Source organism: Haliotis asinina, chromosome 7 (assembly GCF_037392515.1).
Source record: "Haliotis asinina isolate JCU_RB_2024 chromosome 7, JCU_Hal_asi_v2, whole genome shotgun sequence".
Lineage (NCBI taxonomy): Eukaryota > Metazoa > Mollusca > Gastropoda > Lepetellida > Haliotidae > Haliotis > Haliotis asinina.
Genome location: NC_090286.1, coordinates 47,994,799 through 48,004,682, shown reverse-complemented (window position 1 = coordinate 48,004,682; position 9,884 = coordinate 47,994,799).

Sequence of the window (9,884 nt, the reverse complement as noted above, 5' to 3'; positions counted from 1 at the left end):
AGTACAAAACACATAATGGGAAAATATTAAATGATTTAATAGTGAATATTACATTTGGAATGTATATGCGCAAATATATCATACGTAGGACTTGGAATATGATCAATGTGTGGTAATAATAAACTGAACAGTTCACACACATGAACCACAGTAGCCAAACTCTGGCTTGTAACTTTAGAGACCTTGGTTAGATTTCACACCAGGTTAGAGTTATCATCGTCGTGATATTATTCGTAAGTATTACACCGGCATTTTCTCTTTCATTCGACAATATGTCGGAACTACTTTTGTTGGCCCCAGTGACAACGATGTGCTCGAAAACAATGAAAACAACATGAAAAATGAAAATGTGTCTCATTTCCTGACATTTCTACTTGTACATGGGTCCCTCTTCTCTTGAAAACATGAATTTGGCTTGTCTGTAGAGATAAACGTATTTTATTGACAACAAAGGCAAATTTCCTGCTAACGTCATTTCAAAATATAGTTTTCTCGCACACGATTGTATGCTTGCATTGCCAAATTCCGACGCAAGGTCAAATAGAACAATGCATGGTGATTTTTGATTAGTAGATGGATGTTCCTTCAGCTGAATGAAGAGCAGCAGCAGGCTTTGGTAAGTTGACGAAGTCACAACCAGACACATCTTTCTCACCATGGGCATAGGGTCTTCAACAGGAGCACGAAGACAAATACTTGAAGTACCTTAAGTGACACAACATGTCACTGGAAGTGAAGAAAGCTTTCAATTCAGGTCTCCAGATCAATGATCTCATTCCATACGTTTTTGAAGCCCCATGTGAGTGTTGTCGGAGCTGACTCTTAGTGGTCGCTTTTCCGTCCAATTATTCGTGGTGTTTCAAGGACAAACTTAATTACAGGTTGGTCAGCCTGACCTGAGCTACTCTGCATATGCATGGTCGAGAGGTCAAATGCCATAGACGGCTGGTCGAGATAACTTCATTAAATAGGGGTGGAGCAGAGAATGTTGTTATTGTTGCGTTATTGTTCGTGTTAAAGCTTGCACACATGACTTCGCTACACAACTTGTCCCGGAAAAAAAAACTCTTCTGAAAAAAAAACCCCCAATCATTTCACATTTTAACTGACTTGTTTTTGCAGTCATAATCTATCTAGTTTGGTTTACTAACTTTAATACGTAAAGTCATTTACTTTCAGAATCCGTTTCACTACTGCTGCTAGCTGCATTAAACTCCGAATGGGTAACATTAAACCGTTTGTAGCTTATTGATTACAGGACATAGATGACGATTTCCCCCACTCATATGTCAAACGGCGACCTTGTCTAACCTGTCCGGACATGTTGACAATCGGCTGACAAAGGCGTAGACTAACATCTAGTCTCTGAAATGAACATATTTTACTGAAAAAAGTTCATAGTTAATATAATGAAATAGAGCCTAGACTTGCATAGGCCTTCTTGGATATATTTGCTTCAGGGTCTGTACGACAGACGCACCCCTTCAGAATAACAGACCTAACCAGCTGTGACAGGGTGTATTAGTATTCACTTGATCAGGTCAATCTGAATTACCTGTAAGGCAATGATGGTATGCTTTCCTGTCTGAACAGACGTCGGAATATGCAAGTGAAACAACCTTGGATTTACTTGTGTTGTTGATCAACACATTTCACTAGAATCCACTAGCTAGAATCCCTGTAAGCTGTTGTTTCCATGGTCGCATTTTACACTGATGTTGCCTCTGTTAAATGATCGCTCATAATTAGAGTTACCTCCCTTACACTGGAAGAGTTTTTCTTTCATTAAAGTGTCACAAATTGTATAGATCGTTAAATGTACAGTAACACAGCTGTGTATATAATATAGTGCCAAATGAACTAAGAGACACACATGAAAATAGTTCATACTATTATAGTATCTACAGTTGCTGTACATTGGTATCTCTATCACAGAATGATAAAATGACAAGGAATAGCTATACGTTATTAGTCATTAACAATAGCGAATATTTACACTTATTGCATCTGTCAATAACTATGGGCTTTACAAAGCAATCATTACCCAGTGGGAATGTGGTCCTGTCATCGGACCAATAGATTTATCATCGATACATCTTTCCTAATGTTTATTTGCTGTCGGAATATAAAGGGCAATCCACAGATGTGGTTTAAGCGTCCTCGCTCGTCACACCAAAGGCCTGGGTTCGATTCCCCACAGTGAGTGCCGCCCATTGATGGTGTCTCCCACCATGAAATTGATAGCATTTGTATGTATGGAACAGTGTTATGTTCACACACTACACATTGTTTTTTCTCTATTACCTACATAAAAACACAGCTATTTAAAAAGTGACCTTGGCTTCAGTTTCAAATCGGTACATGCACCCTCGTGGCACTTGTCCAACACTTATTTTGTTTTGGTGTGTGTGTGTGTGTGTGTGTGTGTGTTGGGGAGGGGGTGGTGGTGTTATATGTCTGCCTGTCTGTCTGCTAGTGACAATAAACAATGCACAACTTCAGTCACATACCACATGCAATTAGCACCTGTCAGGCTTATACGCGTGTGTAGGTGGTCAGTAAAATAGCTGCGTTACACTTGAATGCACATCCACCGGCTCTGACTGGGTATCGCGGCTGCTTCGTTTCGAGGGAAGTAAACTCAAGTACAAAATACTGCACTTTTGATTTGCGATTATACGCTTATCATTTTGTTTATTTGTTTTTTTCTTAATCAGCAATGCATTTTATACATGATGAACACGTGATAACTGTTTTAATTATGTTTGATTTTTTGTTGCATGTTACCTAAAAACATAAACTTTTATTAACAAACAATCATTAAAATATTGACACAGTTCATTATTTGTTACGAAGGAGGAGTGCAGAGAAAGGGACAGCCAGGTGTGCGAGAAAGCAATGAGACGGCACAGCACAGGTTAATGAATAAATAACTTTCTCGGCATTTGTGCACATGCTTCATGTCTGTTAAAAGAAGAAGAAGCAAATAACAACAAACAAACAAACCAAAAGGACCCCCCAAAACCACCCACCCTGCATGAATCCAAAAGATCACCCGGGATCTATAGGAAATTTCTTGCCGATTGTGTTTACCTTGCGCTCCTTTGTTATATTGTACACGTTTTCAAATTAATAATGCCATATAAAATAAATGTATTTCACAGTCTGAATGGGTATAGGTTTGTCCGAGCAAATCCTTGGAATGTGTGTCAATTAAGATTTTTAGTCACATAGGCAGTATTTTAGCCTCAACAAAACACACACACTTTTATAGCAAATACACATTTCCTAAAATCTGTCAGTAAAGGAAGGGAAAACAACTAGGTTGTCACAGATACAAATGCAAAACTAGCATGTAAACATTAAAACATTCTTCCTGTAGGGACCCTAGCTGAAGTCATATCAACCCCTCAGTCACTAGTGAGTTTAGCCAAATATCGCAATGACAAATGACTACGCTTACAAGTATGGTGTCTGGAACGTACATGCAGTTCGTTTACATTACTTCAATTCCTAGGGTAACTAACAATGGAGACAAAATGTATGTATAATTAAATGTAAAATGATCACAGAAAGATCCTACATCTATCCACCTAAAAGACCATATAAGCCACCTGTTTCACCTTGCAAACTACCCATGCTTTCGTTTCCCGCAGCTAAAGGACAATACACACTGTGTTTTGTCATGAGGATACCACGGCCGGTGTCTGTATTTTTAGACATGTTTGCTCTTTGTGTCCGAATGGATTATGACTAAATTCCCAGTGTTAAAAGCAAAATCGAAAATGTCAGAATGAGATCTGCGACGTGCTAGTGTCATGAAGAGAAGTTGTCATAAAAAGCTGAATTGTCAGGGGATGGCATTCTGTCGTTCATTTGTATTTGTATCCGTTGAAGAACTGTTTACATGAACACAATTTGTTACATATCTGTCCTTCCTTAAATCCACTGGGAAATGTATGTTTTCAAGGTAAACTGGGTAACTCTAACATCGCTTCTTGAAGACTCTGATTGGTCGTTGGTGTATTTAGTTGTCGCGATATGTGTATGTCATAATCTGCTGTATAACAATTATGAAAAGATTCATAAAACAACATACATGAAAAACATTCAAGCAATCAACGTTTCTTTATTTTTGTGCAGTGGAGACCATAGACCGAGGCTACCTTTTCAGGGTGAGTGAGTGGGTGAGTTTAGTTTTATGCCGCAGTCAGCACTATTCCAGCTGTATGGCGGCGGTCTGTAGATAATCGAGTCTGGACCAGACGATCCAGTGATCAACATCACGAACATCGATCAGCGCAACTGGGAACTGATGACATGAGTCAACCAAGTCAGCGAGCCTGGGTAGCTGAAGGCATATTCTACCCCGGGGCCTTCACGGGTCATGATGTCAGGACGACACATATGTGCATATATAGTTCAAAAGAACTAGAAAGTAAGCAACGAGGTACGAGTGGTTACGGGAAATATGCCCGAACTGAAATAATATTCACAGTGTCGAGCCTTAGCATGTGCAGTCATGTGCGATCATGTGCGATCACAAATTAATCGCCTGCGTATCCTACCCCGTATGGGTAATAAAATAAGTTCATTTACAAAATGAACTAACTTTCTTAACCGCCGAGTACCTTTACAGTAGATCACCATGTATGTCAAAATAACATTTGTAACAACTGATAAGCCCACAGTCATGGAATCATGCGTGCAGCTAAACATAGCATTCGTTTGTGTGTTAACATTAATCTCCACCTCACGTCATAAATACATGTGCACAAACGTCTTACAGGTCAAAGATTATTATTATAAGTGTTCTTGTATAGCGCACAAATCAAACTGCAAGGCAATTTCTCTAGGCGCTAGGTATTTTTCCCTCGATCACCGGATGTCAATCTCAACAGCACATCGTATTTCAATCTCAACTCCCTGGGGAGTATACAACTCTTGCTGCCACTAGGCGCACCGAGTTTATTGTGGCTCTCTCATCCTAACGAGGTACCCATTTGACAGCTGGGTGGACTGGGACACATAGTCACAGCACTTTGTACAAGTTTACTGCACGTTGCTGTACCCGCAACTAGGTGTATGCACGTGTTCATGTGGCCACCATCTGGTCATATACCAACGGATTCGTGGGTTCTTTTAAGTGCACAGGATTGTGTACTGTACACTAGGGGTTGTGACAACACTGAAAGAGTCTGCACACAAAGTTGACTCCAAGGTTTTACACCCGGTCACAGGTGGGCTCGATCCCGAAACCTCAACCTCGGTGGATCACTAGCCTGGCGCCTTAGCCAGCTAGCCCACCATGCCCCAAGATCAAGGTATTTTTCATAATTTCTGTAGCATATTTGGAAGGAAAATGTTCTGGCACAAAAACACAACCATAAACTCTTCATTAACGTAAATATATAATACTGTAAACTGTTACCACCAGTCTATCATAACAACCATTAAATATAAAGAAATCCGAATTATATATCTGAAACATTTGGAATAATAACATTCATCCATGGCACAAAGTACATGTGAATAACACTTTCAAGTCCTGCAATATTGGTTTGGAGAAAATGGGAATTCCAAGTAACATCTTGTTATACCTCAGTTAGAAGTGTTTGAAAGGTTGACACCAGAAACCACTGTATTATCACTTTTGCCTTGCAATATGGGTACAATGCTGTTGTTGCTTTGAAGAGCGGAACATTTGTACCATGATAAAAGTCTGTTTTCGCAGACAATGGAGATTTCTCTGAGGTTGTATATTTAGTCTCTGACAGATACCGATGATCCTTACAGTCATTTATGCTTACAAACCGCCCAATAAATAAGGTGAGTCTGCTTCAAAGTGACCTAAATTCCCATAACAGATGGAGAACCTGGCGTAAAAAAAGCTTTGGGACCAAGTGTGCGTGGCTTTTGTCCTGCCCAGTGCTTTCCTGAGAATGTTCTCAAATCTTTTACTTTGGTTTTGTAATGTATGGTAAAAAGACAACAATTACTTATAGCCTGGTGTTGTTCGCCTACTTGTTGCTACAAACTACATTGCAGATTTCCAACGTCCAACCTGAACAGTTTGCAGTGGAAAGGACGTGCTAATCATGTAAAGGATGTAGCGGCTTTATACTGTAAGATTGGAAATAGGAAATGATTTGATGCCATTTATGCCCATATTGTTTATACAACGGCAGTGTTGATTAACCATTTTGGGAAAGTTAGTGTATTACAAATTTACTGTGGCAAACACAGACCTCGCCCAGACAGTTTCTCGTACCATCCATTTCATCAATGTTTTTTTTCTGGAAATGTAGCTGAAAGTCTCACTGATCGCAAACCACCGTCTTTTCCACTCCTGAACTCCGCTTTGTAACACAGTCAAAAGATGTACTACCATCGTCCATTTAGGCTCACACCATGTCTTCACGTATGTCGACTGACACTAGTCTTTTCTGTTGGAAATACTTTATGGTCATCGATTGTGCCCGAGACATTGTATATTACACCTCATAACACGATTTATTGATGATTAAAAATATTTTATGAAAGTGATCTTTCAAATGCAATGGCCTTATTATCACCCACAGTGTCATGGACTGTTCAGAATATTAAATTTTGTCAGTAAATCCAAAGAGTAACTGAAAATTGAAAACTGATGCTGATGTGTTCTTATGGCATAATAGGGTCTCGGTGACAGTTATTTGTAATAGAGAAGAGCATGCTACATTATTTTTCTGTGAGGTACAGTCTTGAAGACCACAGTATAATCAGCCACTCGAACAACTGTTATATCAAAGCAATTTCAATGTTATATTGACACACTTTAGGTTACAACGTTGGAACGGTTTCTGCCAGGGAGCGTTGAGATAATATCGCAGCGGAGTTTAAGGGAGCATTTTACGCTGATCGCACTGGAATTATCATGGCAGTTATTTTTACGAAATGGAATAAAACGTTTTTCAAATTCCAGAGTGGGGAGAATATTTAGATTACTGTCTCTTAAAACAGACGTCAGTTTTTATTACAGTTTTACGAAAACTATTATTTGAAAGATTGAAATGCATTCTGAACAAAAATATACTTATAAACGCAATGTGCGTGCTTGGTATGAAGAGAAGGCAATATTACCAAGTTGGGATAATCGGAATATTTTTGGCCGGATGACATGTTTGCAAATTTTCCACAGCACTGCGTTAAACATTTGACTTTGTTGTCTTGAAATAATGTTCAGAAGGACGAAACGTGTGACGCCTGACATTATGTTTGATCTGATTGTAAATCGTCTCTCGGCTTGTTGTTGTCAAAGGGATCTTTTCCTGAACACTGAAAAAATAAATTGAGAGGAAAAAAATAATGGAAGGTGTCCTCTCGGAAGATGAATGGTACCATGATACAATGTCCAATATACTGAACCCTGTCATGATAACACATTCCTATTAACACTGTTCGGGGAAACGTGAGATATTGTAGTCTTTTCTAGTTTTGACGTTGAAGTAGACGCTATCGTTTACCTGGGAAAATGATTTACAGACAGTGTGCATGAGAAAACGTCGTTTCTTTAATAGTTCCTGGATATGGTGGTCAGATTCGGAATAGATGATATGGGATGATCCATTGACAAAGCATTATTTGGAGCATATTATGCCTTGCGCTGTACATGAAGCCTGGAGTCAATCAAAATATTCTGCACTCTGTCTCACAAACAGATGACTATGCTAACCTTAAGCAATATTGAACGTCATAGAAAAGAATTTTCTTATGACAAATGGCCACAAAACACTTCATGTAGTTATTTGTCAAGACATGATATTAGTTCCTTTGGTGAACTGAAAATGCACGTGCACCATGTTACAGAATGTGTACATGAGAAAGCCAGCGTAAGGAGAATATTTGCTTTTCTACAGAATCACGACAAGCTTCGGCAGAAACATTATTGATACCCCTATAGTCGTCCTCTTTTCTTCAGAATTACCAGAATGTGAACAACCAGTGCCATGTATAATACCAAAGAGTAGCGTTTGTCATATTTTCATAAATCATCCAATCTATATGGAGAAGATTAGTCACTTACTAAATATGTTTACAATCACTTTAGTGCTTATAAAGATCGTGCTAGTTAGGTATCTCTGGTTGCCATGGCTATAATCAATTGTACCACTCGTGTCTTCCCGCCGTGGTGTGGTTTTGTTTGATTGGCAGTTTCAACACACTTTATAAAATGCAGTTCCAGTTGTCCAAACGTATCTGATGAAACTTTCATTTCCTAATGACTGTGGCAATGCCACTGTTTAACAAGCTGATCAAAAAGAAAAACTGGGAAAAACCTGCAAAAATAACTGATTGTTGTCCACGTGGCCACCAAAACAAAGACAACATAACGTGATGCAACTAATTTAGCCATCCAGATCGCCATCTGAAACTGACAATGCCAACAATTTCAAGCGTGTGCTTAGATGGGCTGCGTCAGGGTTTTTGTGCGTCAGTGTTTAGGTGATGTTCATCAACGATATGAATCATATTTTGTGTAGGTCTTGCGTTCAGATACAAGGCGATCATATTGTACCTGTACCTTTCAACGATAGCTACATTTAAGTCACGAGTTCTGTTATAACAGAAAAGAGCGGCTGGAGACAGGTAGAGCCGTTCATTAAGTTTCTGGGATATCATGGTCCTCGCTGAAATACGGGGTATGACGAGGTATGCCAAACCAATAAGGATGGGTTAAAATATTTGGTTTGGGGTTATTCCCTGTTAAAAATCTATTCATAATCGGCTGATAGAAAGTAGGATAAAGGGACCGATATCCGATTACACGGACGTGGGAATGTTTTCGGGCGATAAATGTTGATGGATTTCTCCCAAACCTAATTTGGGCATGCCACACTTGACGACAGCCCTAGAATATTATTACAACAAATAGTGAAGTATTTGACATGGTCATCCCATTTTGTATCAAACTGACCTGTAAATGTATGAACAATTTAACTAATATTCATGGATTTAGAAAGATTAAATTTGTCTGCAGGCGGTTTGTTAGCATGAGTCATGTTCTTGTCAACAGAAGAGTGAAGGGTGATATCTTAATGAGATCAAGGGCACAGTTTTCCCGGAAACGAAATATTCATAAACCCTAAGAAGACTTAAACTGTGTCAGTATTTACAGTTTTATTGGATACGATTCCACTGGAAAATAGTTTACAGATTATTTCTTCCTCTGCAAAAATACAGTGATAAGGAAATGACCTTCTGCGTTCTCTATAGAAACAAACCATGTTGTAATAATAACGCTTTTAATAAGACATCCCTGGCAACATATTATTAAGAAATCCTTTTTGTTAAAAGAACATTCTCGCAAAACAGCCAGTTACTAGATTGGTATCTACATATAGTAAATCAAATTTGACCATTTATTTCTAAGGTACAATGTTTCCACACTTTCACATGTAAATGTTTACAACACTGTCTTTTCAACTGTATATGCATCATAAAACGTCAACGCCAATGAATAACTCGACTCCTTGCCGGAACGTATTAGGAATATCAGATGTGAAAATAGATTTAAGACTGAACAGATGTGATAACATTGGATTCGGGAAATTGAGCAAACATATCCTGCCCCTGACAGTTCTATCTACCATACTTTGTGACTTAGTGAAATTCTTCGTGGAGTAACGTGTCATGTAAAATGTTAAAGGTCAAATACGTGAGCACACATATTAAATTTATTCTTTACCATAAACCCACACACGATTTTGTAACTTTGCAAAGGGAAGAGAGCAAGTGTAACGAATGAATAGTTGGTTATATCTAAGGAAATGGAAATAGCTCAGAGTATATTTCCCTCCTACTGAAAAATTCATACCCCAGTCATTGTGTAGTAGGTCATTCAA